This window comes from Halichoeres trimaculatus, unplaced genomic scaffold (assembly GCF_033239565.1).
Source record: "Halichoeres trimaculatus isolate MK-OKI-2021-1 unplaced genomic scaffold, fHalTri1.1 fHalTri1_scaffold_35, whole genome shotgun sequence".
Lineage (NCBI taxonomy): Eukaryota > Metazoa > Chordata > Actinopteri > Labriformes > Labridae > Halichoeres > Halichoeres trimaculatus.
Genome location: NW_027437213.1, coordinates 151557 through 163891, shown reverse-complemented (window position 1 = coordinate 163891; position 12335 = coordinate 151557). Strand labels below are relative to the sequence as shown.

Here is a 12335-nt window from a genome sequence, read left to right as displayed (position 1 = left end):
ACTATGATTATAGTACATATTTCCTTTAAAAGTCGCCTGATCTAATGTAGGGTTTTCAGTTCCTGGGTTATGAAGCTGTATATACGATGGTTTCTCCTTTATCAGTAGGAAGCCATCACAAGCGGTGCTTACTCGTGGGTAGCAAATAAAGCAACATCAATCAACTGCTTTGAATAAATTACACACAATGTCTACAGATTTTGCAAACGTTTACCCCAGATGAATCTTTGAGAACGACATTTACGTAACTCAACTTCTCCTCCTCTTTTTTGAACAATGCACACATAGCCAATGCCCGTCATCGCCCCTGCGGTCACATTTTCCGATGGTCACAGGTTTCAGTGCAGCACCGTTCAGACATCTAGCGGCATGTAATTGTTTATTTCGTCCACTAGATGTCACAGTTGTGTCGTGTAGCACCGCTGAAGGAACAGAAGTACAAGGGAAATTTTAGAAGACAATTCATGTGTTTTACTGTCTTCTTACAGTGAATAAATGCTGGAGGAACTGTGAATATGTCAGCTCCCTCCATGTGCCAATCATCACACGTTTCCAGACCTTCAAAACATTTTATTGCTCCATTCATCCCTTGTGGCAAGTGTTTGCAAGTTTAAATGAAGGTAAACTACCGGGATAGATTACAGATAAACTGCAGTGCGCATGTTTCGTTTCAACATAAAGTTGTGCTCTTTTTGCTCCTTTTAAGTTCAAAAGTTAATTTGATGAAAGAAAAAGATGCATGGAGCTATTTTTTTTCTAGGAGGAACTAAAAACGGGAATTTCTTCAGAGGCTTCTAATCAAACTTTCTCAAGTCACACAAAAATTGCCCCTCGATGTCGACTGTTGTCAACCAGGGGATGCAACTTTTTAAAATATTTTCCAGCCAGGTTGAGATGCCGGAGATTATCAACCATGCTTTTACTGAGCTGTTCGTGCTGCACAAAGTGTGATCAGTGAGACCAAGGAGTTGAAAATGCTGACATAGCACGATGCATGTTCACTATCAGGGGGTGTGGCAGGGGCAGTTTCCTGTCAGGAAAGAGGGTGCACAATGAATGGTATTTATGCATTTATATATAATTTTCAGTAAAAAAAAAAAAAAATCATCTATGATAAAAAAAAAAGAACAAATGCACTTTGAGAATTCGAAGTTAATTGTACTTTTTCTCTAATAGAATAAAACGTCTATGGCGAGATGCAAGGATGGCTGTAACAAATGTGCACTATGAGACTCTTCACAGCCTTGAAGATGAAGGTCTTCTAGATCCCTCCAATAGCATCCACCTCTTCTGTGTCCAGCATGTTTCCTTTCCGCTTCTGCAAAGGGACCTTGATGTCTCCAGGGTGGATTGGGATAATCACTCCCTAAGAACAGAACAACAACTGTGGACAGTGGGACTCCTCCAGAATCCCACAGATACACTGAACTTGGCACTGGTACTAAGTAAGTACAATTTCCAGGAGCACCTTGTACTCTGTGTTGTAGTTCTGAGTAGCATTGCTCCAGGTATATCTCGAAAAAAGAGAATATCATGAAAAAGTTTGATTTTTTGGTCACTCATTTCTATATTGTAAATCTATCTACGGCACACAGAGTGAAATTCTTGAAGCATCTATTTTTTTTTAAAGTTGATTATTATGGCTCACAGATAATGAAACCCCCAAATTCAGTGTCTCAAAGCACTGAAAAAAGTAAAACTTTGCTGTTGTTCATTTAATGTATAAATTCACATTATATGGACTCAAAAAATCGTTTTCAGATTTAAACTATATTTTCAGGTTTGTACTTCTGACTGAATCAATATTTTTTATTTCGTTTCAATATGAGTTTGCAATTTGACATCAAAATGAAATGACTCATTCAATCAACCTGAACGGATCAGGTGTTGATCGTTTCGCGCATGCGTGTTCCGGAAAACGAAACCTGAGGATCTGACGGGAACGGCCGAGTCCATCTTCAGCCTCTGCAACTCCTGGGTGGAGGGAAACTTTGTTTCAGGTAATAAAAGACAAAAATGCGTTTTTAGACTGTGACATCAACCATGGTTTTATCACCCCGTTCATCTATTAAACCGCCCTTTGGGTCGTCTGCCATGGTATCACCAGGCTGTCTTGTTGAACTCAGCTTGCTAGCTTATAGCCCACGACAAATAAGCTATAATTTTTCGACAGTGCACGTTCAATCCCTGTTTAAATTACTGGTTAACTTAGAATGCATTTTTGAGTCGTTTCAAATGTTTGACGGCGTAACGTGTTAGTACTGTGAACGGGAGCCATGAGGGGTGTAGCGGTTTATAGAGTGACCGTGTTAACGAGTAACCTGTAGCCGAACGCGGGTTTTTTGCCGGCACACTGCTTGGTATGGACCTCGCCTCTATATTTAGTTATCTTTATTAATGAGAAAAATGAGAAAAAAAAATGAGAAAATGTACTTATTCCCATTTCTTTTTAAATGTAACATTAAAGGAGGAGGCAGCCACCAGATAATTTTCAACGCTGTTGTGACTGCAGCGCATTTGGCCGGAAGTCACTATTTATTACGGGCACTCTTTGATCCGAAACACCGGTGTATGCTCTACAGCAGGGATGTCCAACTCGTGCCATGGAGGGCCAAGAGGCTGCAGGTTTTCTTTCCAACCAAGAACTCCACCAGCTGATTCCACTGATTAGCCCCTGCTCTCTGCTTGAAGGTGAGGTACTCAATGGAATCAGCTGGTGGAGTTCTTGGTTGGAAAGAAAACCTGCAGCCTCTTGGCCCTCCATGGCACAAGTTGGACATTCCTGCTCTACAGCGTGAGCTCGTCGACCGTGAAGTACAAGTTTGGACGAGTTGAACAACACGTGGAGTGCCAGTAGGTGCGTGCAAATAAAACTACAGAGACTAACCCGCTTCTGGGTTATGTGTGTGTATGTTTATGGAGAGAGATTATGTGCGCGCTTGTAAGTGTCAGGATGGAGGCATTGTCCCTTTTCGATGACAATGCCAAAACTATCAGAGCTTTCTATCTTTATTAACTTGCCCATATTTTCGGGGTACTAGCTGTCTTCTAAAAAAAAGAAAAGAAAAAAACAACAACTAAATAATCAATGATATTTTATGTAAGTGTGAAATAGCTCTTTTCCAAAGGTGTCTGTATGGCTTCAGCTAAAGTTAACTTACGTTTTTTTTTTTTTTTTTATTTATCTTGCAGTGCAACATCTGAAAAGCTTCCAGACTTGTCCATTGTGGTAAGTTAGTTGTTAATACCTTATAAAAATGTAATTTATCATTCACTGCCCAAATAATCGTTTGTCCAAAACTTACTATGGATAGTTTTACAGGGTCTTGCTAATTCTCACTAGGTTTGTATTTTACACAATGACTGCAGGATGTGCGCTTGAAATATACTATATTTTTGCATTTTATGTATTTACAATATATCCATTCTCAACATAAAGCCTAAACATATGTATAACCAGTTTACATTACATGTTAATGGTTCCCAATTTGTATCTAGCACCTACTAAGTGTGTTGGCTTATTAATAACAAGAGAATATTGTTTCCTTTTTCAAGGAAATTAGCTGCTCTGAGGCCTGTCCTCATAACTTGTGGTAAGTTCCTTCACAATATCATGAGAACATTTTTAATTAATTGGACACTTAATTTGACCCAATAATAGCACTGGCTCAAATGAAATCTGACAAATTGATTTGGCAGTTTCCAGGTCTATTCTATAAACTTAAGGTATTGAAGTCTTGTTTTATGTGTGATGACTGTGTGTTTGCTTAAAACTTTTGAATGTGCCGCTGTCTTTTCCAGGACCCTCTTGAAATAGAGATTTTTAATCTCAATTAGTTTTCGTGGTAGATAAAAAAATGTAAATATAAAACTTATGGCGTTGTTACCCCAACAAATTAAAAATATCTCTTGTTTTTTTCTCTTGTATTTCATGTTGCATCAGTTATCCATGCATGTGGAAATGTAAAGACTGTGACGACTCATTGTCAAGAAGATCTGAACTTCTGAAACACTATAAACTTTACCATCTGCATTATTGGCGGGGCCATCCTTACCCCTGTGTTTATTGGAAAGCTCTACTAACGCACCTAAGTAAATATCATCCTTCTCAACAATCATCACAGAAAGAAAGCTCATCAAAAAAGACAACATTCAATTAAAAATGTCCAATATGGCTATTAAGGTAATTTTAAAACAAATTCAATTTCAGGATAGGGTCAATCTTATTCCCTTGAACATGGAAAGTTAATTAAAAACTGGTCAATGTCCACATTATTTTCACACAGACATTTGTGCCTGCACAGGGCCCTTCATCTCCCACTCCGCTGTGATATAGTGAGCAGCTGTGTTGGCAACTTGGGGACTTTTTTTTTTTCTTTTCAAAAAAAGCAACTAGTGATTTTTATGTGAAATAATTCAACTTATTACTTTTTTCTTTTCAGGTTTGAATGTCACCCCATCTTAAAAATACAGCCAGGACCATAATATACATGCTGGTGTCTACTTTATGTACAAATTTGTTGCTTTGCATCAATTTCATTGGTGATGTCCTTATTTTCAGGTGGTCAGCTGTGATTGTAGCTGTGAAAAATATATGTTTTCAAGCTTCATCTTGGATGCACTTCTGTTTTTGTTTTATAGATCAATGCTGAGTTTATGAGAATAAAAACAGTTCCCTTGGGGACTAAGTTACTGGCACAGTTGGACCAGCACTCCAAACTATTGGAGGTTATCAGGCGGAAGGGGGGAGCTGTAAGACAGAAGATGTCTGGTGTCTTACAGCTTTTGGATGAGGTATCTATGAAGGGGTTTCTTGTCTGAGGAATGCTAAATATTTATTTTTTGTTTGTGATTGTACTGAATACCATTTTTTGAATCAGACTTTGGACATCAACACAAGAAGAGAGCCTATCTTCACATCTCTGATGATGTACCTGGGGGAACCTGTTGAGCATTTGATCAAAGAATATCAGGTAAGGGCATCTCACTCACATATAGGGAAGAGGTTTTAACCTTGAGTGCAAAAAGTTTTTTTATACAGTATGTTTAGGTTTCATTAAAAATGGCTCTTGTGCATATATACACATGAATATATACAAGGTCTTTGATCTCTCAAGCCTCAGTGTTACAGTCATACTCAGTTTATGAGACTTGCTCATTATGCAAAAATGAAAGATTTGGACCGTAGCATGAATGGGCTATGACTGTAGAGGTGATATTTGTGATTTGAATAAATCATATTTTATTGTCATGGCTTGAACTCTAAGAACAAAAAGAACTCATAAGCAGATGTATCAAAAAACACCAGGCATAAGGAAAGATCTCAACAAAACACATTGTTAGCAAACTATGTTTATAGAGGGAGCACTGCACAGTGAAACAAAGGAACAAAATCTAGGACAGGGTTTGTACAGGTCCTTGAAATCCTTGAAAATGCTTATTTTTTCATGTTGTGTTTTCAAGGTTTGAAAGTACTTGATTTTCTATTCAAGTGCTTGAGAATGCTTGAATTTATAATCGTATATAACTCACTACTCAGCTTCCTAACTCAACAGATCGATCAAATAGAGAGAAATAAAATAAATTGTGGGGGAAAAAAAATGTTCCATCTGATGGGCTTGCGGGTTTAACATAACTGGTCTGTTTATATGTGCGTTGTGACGTCTCCCCCATGAGGATTGTTCCTTAAACAGCAAGCCGGGAGGCATGACCGTTGGCTGGAGAAAGAAAAATACAAATTTTGGATTAAATGTAGCGCAAATCCCCGTGCAGCATACTGCAGTGTATGTAAAAAGGAGATTGCAGTGGAAGCTATGGGCAAGTCGGCACTCGCCAGCCACGAGAGGTACCCTGGAAGCCCTACATGTTAAATAGCCAATTAGCCTGCTACCTGTTGAAGCTAACCACCTTTTTATGAAATGAAAATGAAATGAAATTATGCTTCATGCTAGGCATGAGTGATGAAGGCAGTGTCCCATTTAACATAAAGGTAGTGTTGCCCGGGGGTGTTTGTCGGGGCAGGTTATAAAATAACTGCGGTCAGGCGGTGACAGGTTTTGTCTACAAATACCGGGTCGTGCCTGGTCTGAGCATACGGCCGCGGCGGAGTGGGAGGCTCGCCCTGTACATACGAAGGAACGAAACGGCGTTTCTCATTGAGACCCGGCACAGATGAACAACGGTCATGTGATAACCTGCCGGTTAGATGGCTTGTTTGTGCTAAAGCCGCGCTACCGGCTTGGTTTATTATAAGCGTCTGAGATGTGGCTATCTTACTCATTGTTTGAGAATAAGAAAAACCATAGAACTGGATACAAAAAAAGTAGGGCTGGGTTAAAAAAAAATCGATTCTCAAAAATAAAAACGATCCTCATCTTCAAAATTTGACATCGATCGATCTTTTAATCAAAAGAAAATATTCCCTTTCTTGGCCGGATTTCAGTTTTGGACTGCAGGTGCTCCACACAGAATATTCCGTTCCTGCAAGTCAGTGTGGGATATATAGTCATACCCTATCTGTGTATAACTGACAGCGAGTTTTTGTAGGGTTATATGAAGTAGATATCTGCCCAAGATGCATCTGGATCAGCGCGTCTCCTCACGCTCTCCTTCATTAGGAGATCACAACTTTGGCATGCAGCAGTCTTAGCGTAACAGATTTTACTTAGCATTAGTTATGTTTGATCAGAACTGCAGAGAGACAGCGTCAAACCACCTGTTTCAGTGTTTTTGTCCTGCTGCAACATGACGTCTGTGTCAGATTATGAGAAAACGCTGTCAATCATCCTCCTCATCAGCTGACGCTTGCGCGAGCTACTGCTAATGTGCTCGCGCTAAATGATAAGCTCCATGTGTTGAACGCTGGTGTTTTTAACGGGTGGTTGTTTGTTACAAGGTGTTCAGATTAATTCTGAAGGTCTGGACAGGAGATATGACTTCACTGTTTGTCTTCAGACTGATCCACTGAGAGCTGTCAGCTGCTTCATTAACATACACGGTGTTGGGAAGGGTGCGTTTAATTTGTTCTCCCAGTCTGCCCTGTTTGTGGACCATCTACTGTGGAGGGATGTTGTTTTCACAAAGGAGGGAGCTGCATTAAAAAAATTGTTGTAATATAATAAATATAATATAAATCCTCATAATACTCCTAATACTCTTAGTTTAAAAGATAATGATACCAGTTTCGTCAGCAAGTGATGAGAATCAGTTCTTTGAGAAGTAGTAAAAAGACAAGAATCAGGAAAAAAATGTTTTTTTTTGTAAATACGAGTCTTCTCTGTGAAGTTGTGAACAAATGTGCTGTTCAACACAATGAAATTGCTGTTTTGTGTGCGCATCAATTTCTTAACATTATGAAATTAACAACCGCTCACAGTACTTGAAAAGTTTGAAAATTGACCTTGAAGCTCCTTGAAAAGTACTTGAATTTGACCATGAAAAATCTGTATGAACCCTGCTAGGAACAAAATCTGGCAACAAGACAAGGGAAGACATAAGGGTTAAGGCAATGAGGTGATTGGGAGTGAGGAGACGGCTGGGGAAGCACAATCAGGGATCAGGTGTGGCAGTGCCAGGCAGGAAACAAAATCTACAGAAATAAGAAAAGACTTGTGAACTTTCAAAATAAAACTTAACACTTTAACAAGACATGAAACAAGAACAAAAGGGGGAACTTGACTGAAGAAAAAGCAGGATGATGACTGATGAATTAAAATACCTGGAGATGAAAGGCAAAAAGTTGCACACATTTTTACCTCCGCCAAGGAGGTTATGTTTTTGGGAGAGTCTGTCCGTCTGTCTGTGAGTCTGTGAACAAAATAACTCAAGAAGTTATGGATGGATCTTGATGAAGTTTTCAGGAAATGTTCAGCATGGAAAAAAGGAAGAACTGATTCGATTTTGGTGTTGATCCGGATCAGCGTCTGGCCACTATGACGAAAATGTGATTTTTGTGAATAACTACTGATATAAAATAGATATCATTATGAATCCGTTTGCTAATGGAGTGTTTTTATGGTCAAGGAATCTAAATATGTACATCAAATAAAGGTAGGAGTAATATTTATAGTAAAAATCATAATATGGTCGAGGACTGTGGTGCTGGCAGAGGTATGTGCTCTCTGAGTGCTTTTCTAGTTAGTGCTGCAACTTTTCTGAAGGTGAATCTTGCATCTCGTACCACAATGTGCTCTATGGTGCACAAGAGAAAATTGTGCTTGGGTCATTTGACTGATCACTGTAAATACAGTGCATACCACTACAGTGGATACCACATTCATTTTAAGTTAAATCTTGGTATAAAAGTGACCACTGTAGCCATATATAAAATGGGAACACATTAGAATCTTTGAATGTTTTTTTTTTTTTTTTGGCAGGATATTCCAGAAAATTAGGCTGAAAAGCTGAAGCAGACTACCATGGCCATCTTGATCACAGGATGGGAGAGTCCACTCCACCCAGCCAAAGACATCAAGATAATCATTGAAGGAACAGAGGTTGTCAATAATTTGCCCTCAGTTGCAGCAGCTTTTACCATGATCTTCAGGCTCATGTACACACTTAATCTGAAGTATCCAAAGAAATTGGAATCCACCTTTGAGTTTTTGCAAAAAGTCTTGATGGATCTTGATTGCAAAAAGATGAGCCCGAGAGTTGACAAAAACTGTGCAGCCAGCTGTACAGCTCAGACTAGGCTAAGTTTAGTTGCACTGACTCACTACATTGTTTTGTTTCTACTGGTGGTTTAATTTTGTGTAGATCTATTTCCAGTTGAAAATTCAAGCAGTTCAAAGTACGAGGGGTTGATGCTGGAGGTTCCAGTCACATTACAAGACAAGACAAGACAAGACAAGACATACTTTATTAATCCCCGGAGGGAAATTCAAGTTGTTTTGGCACTCTTCCAAGCAAAGAATTGTACACTCTGATGGCTGCAGGGAGGAATGATCTTCGGTACCTCTCGGTCCTGCAGCGCACAGAGGTAAGACGTCCAGAACTGCTGCTGATCCTCTGGACTATGATGTTGTGAAGTGGGTGATCAGAGTGACGGATGATGGCCTCCACTTTCTTCTGTGTATACCTTTCCACCACAGCCTCCAGTGAGTCCAAACTGGATCCAACCACGGAGCTAGCTCTCTTCACCAGTTTTTCCAGTCGCCTCTTGTCCTTCTGCTTTAAACTATTTCCCCAGCATACTGCACCATAAAACAAAGCACTGGCTACCACGGACTGATAAAACATCTGCAGCAGCTTTCCACAGACATCAATTGATCTGAGCTTCCTTAAGAAAAAGAGACGGCTCTGCCCCTTCTTAAAGAGTGCATCTGTATTAAGGGACCAGTCCAACTTGTTGTCCAGATGTACACCAAGATATTTGTAGGTTGACACCACCTCCACGTCCACCCCATGGATGTTAACTGGCTGATGGCAGAGCCCAGACTTTCGGAAATCCACAATCATTTCCTTTGTTTTTGAGGTGTTCAGTAGGAGACAATTTCTATGACTCCAGTCACAGAAAGCTTTTATCAGATCCCTGTATTCAGATTCCTGTCCATTTTGGATACACGCCACAATAGCAGTGTCATCTGAGTATTTTTGGATGTGGCAGGACTCAGAGTTGTATTTGAAGTCTGCAGTATAAAGTGTGAATAGGAATGGAGCCAGAACAGTTCCTTGTGGAGCCCCCGTGCTGCTCATGACCGTCCCAGAGACGCAGTTTCCCAACCTGACAAACTGTGGCCTCTCTGTGAGATAGTCTGTGATCCAGGAGACAAAGGATGGGTTCACTCCTATGTCTTTGAGCTTATCTCTCAATAACATGGGCTTGATGGTGTTAAATGCACTTGAAAAATCAAAGAACATAATTCTTACATAGGTGCCAGGTTCTTCTAGATAGCACAGGGCACGGTGGAGCATGTATATAACTGCATCATCCACTCCAATATGATTTCTATATGCAAACTGCAGAGGTTCTAGTGTGTCTTTGACCTCAAGTCTCAACAGACGTAAAAGCAGCCTCTCAAAGGTTTTCATAACATGTGAGGTGAGGGCAACTGGTCTGTAGTCGTTAAGTTCAGCTGGGCATTTGAGTTTTGGTACCGGCACAATACAAGATGTTTTCCACAGAGCCGGGACCTGACCCAACTGTAGACTCAGGTTGAAGTTCCTCTGAAGGGGTTCACACAATTGGGCAGCACAGTCCTTAAGCAGTCTTGGACACACACCATCTGGACCAGCAGCCTTCCCTGAGCACAGTCTTCCTAACTCTAACCTCACTCCTAAAGCTGTGACAGACGGTGACGGTGGAAGAGGCACAGGTGTAAGAGGGGATGTAGCAGGAGTGGTGGAGAGACACAGATGTGTAGAAGGAGCAGCAGTAGAAGAGGAAGTGGTCGCTGTGTCAAACTTGTTGAAGAACTGGTTGAATTCATTAGCACGTTCAACATCACCCACAATTGGCTGCCTTGTCTTTGTGTTATAGCCAGAGATGTTGTTGATTCCTCTCCACACCTCCCGCATGTTATTATTTTGTAGTTTTCTCTCAATGTTCTTTTTATATTTCACCTTAGCCTCCCTTAATCTCCTCTTCAGCACTTTTTGCACCAGTTTGAGCCGTTCTTTGTCGCCATCTCTAAAGGCTTCCTTTTTCTGATTGAGGATATCCTTGATGTCACTTGTGATCCAGGGTTTGTTATTGGGGAAACGGAGTACAGTCTTTGATGGTATGATATTGTCTTTACAGAAGTTGATGTATTCAGTAAAACAGTCAACCTGTTTATCAATATCTATACTATTTTCATCTGTTTCTAACAATACATTCCAGTCTGTGCACTCAAAGCAGTCTCTCAGAGCCTCACTGGCCTCAGGTGTCCATTTTCTAACTGTTACAGTAGTTGCATGCTGCCTCAATAAGCAGGATCTGTAACAAGACTGAAGTAAAACCAGATTGTGATCCGACCTGCCCAGTGGTGGTAATGCAGTGGCACTGTATGCATCTTTGACGTTGGCATATAGAAGATCAAGTGTTCTGTTCACTCTGGTTGGGCAATTAACAAACTGTTTAAATCCAGTGAGATAAGAGGAGAGGCTAACATGGTTAAAGTCTCCAGATATTATTATGAGAGCCTCAGGATGTTGAGTCTGTAGCCTGGCAACAGTTTCTTGGATAACATCACATGGAACTTCAGCAGTTGCTTTGGGTGGAATGTACACGAGGATTGTTATTATATGACTGAATTCTCTGGGAAGGTAATATGGCCTCATCCCAACTGCCAACAGTTCAATGTCCGGACAACACATCTTCACCTTGACTGTAGTATGATCAGGATTACACCATCTCTGATTGATGTATAAAACCAGTCCTCCACCTTTTGACTTGCCACTAGCTTTGGTGTCTCTGTCCAGACGTATCAGCGTGAAGCCAGGGATATCCACACAAGAATCAGAGATGTTTTGACTCAACCTCAGTAAAGCACATGAGGCTGCACTCACGGTATACATTTTGTGTCTTCACCAGTATCTCTAGTTCATCCTTTTTGTTGGGCAGAGAGTTGACATTCCCAATGATGACTGAAGGAAGAAAGGGCTTGTATCTCCATCTCCTGGCCTTTAACTTTGCACCAGCACGACATCCTCGGAAAGGCTTCTTTATCTCTGCATGCATCTCTTCTTTACTGCATGTTCGTTGCAATTGTAAGTGTTTGAGGTTTGTTTTAGTGTCTGAGGAAAAGAAAAAGCATTAAAACCAATGCCTGTTCACTATAGTATTCAGTATTTGTTGAAGATTTTGTCATAGTTGTTTACCAACCATCCCAGGGCAGAGTTGGCTACTTGTTTTAAAATACTCTTGAGTCCACAAATCCTTTAGAAAAGTGATGGAATTTGTATTGCAGTAGTAACATTTGTACTGTAATTGCTCAGTTCACCAGAGTGAACATGTTTTCATGTTTGCATGTTTCACCGCTCCAAAATGTTTCAAAACAATGGAACAATAATTACATTTGTTGTAAAATAATTTTGACAGTATTCTTTATTTTTTCAAAATATGTTTTAAGCATTTTTAAAATTTCATTTCTGCATATGCTATACTGTAAAAAAGTTTATATTTATTAATTTAGGGCAATTTAATATAATTGATTTGCTTTAATGTTTATTTACATTCAAATGTAACCATTTTAGGTTACCCTGAACAGAATATTTACATTGAATCAATGAAGACATTCGTTTTTAATTTAGGTCAACTCAACATAATTAGTTTGCCTCACTGTCAGAAAACAGTTTGCTTGGATTAAAAGAAATTGGATTAAACTGAACACGTTATTTTACATTGAGTCAAC

General features: G+C 39.8%; 1 long non-coding RNA gene across 1 annotated transcript; it reads left to right on the top strand.

Annotated features, from left to right (window-relative positions):
- Positions 1-1914: 1914 nt before the first annotated feature.
- LOC141786497 (uncharacterized) lies at positions 1915-11956 on the top strand. The gene is made up of 6 exons (XR_012597798.1): positions 1915-2000; positions 3193-3229; positions 3556-3593; positions 4642-4794; positions 4881-4973; positions 8376-11956. It is a non-coding gene; the product is annotated as an uncharacterized LOC141786497 (long non-coding RNA).
- Positions 11957-12335: the final 379 nt, after the last annotated feature.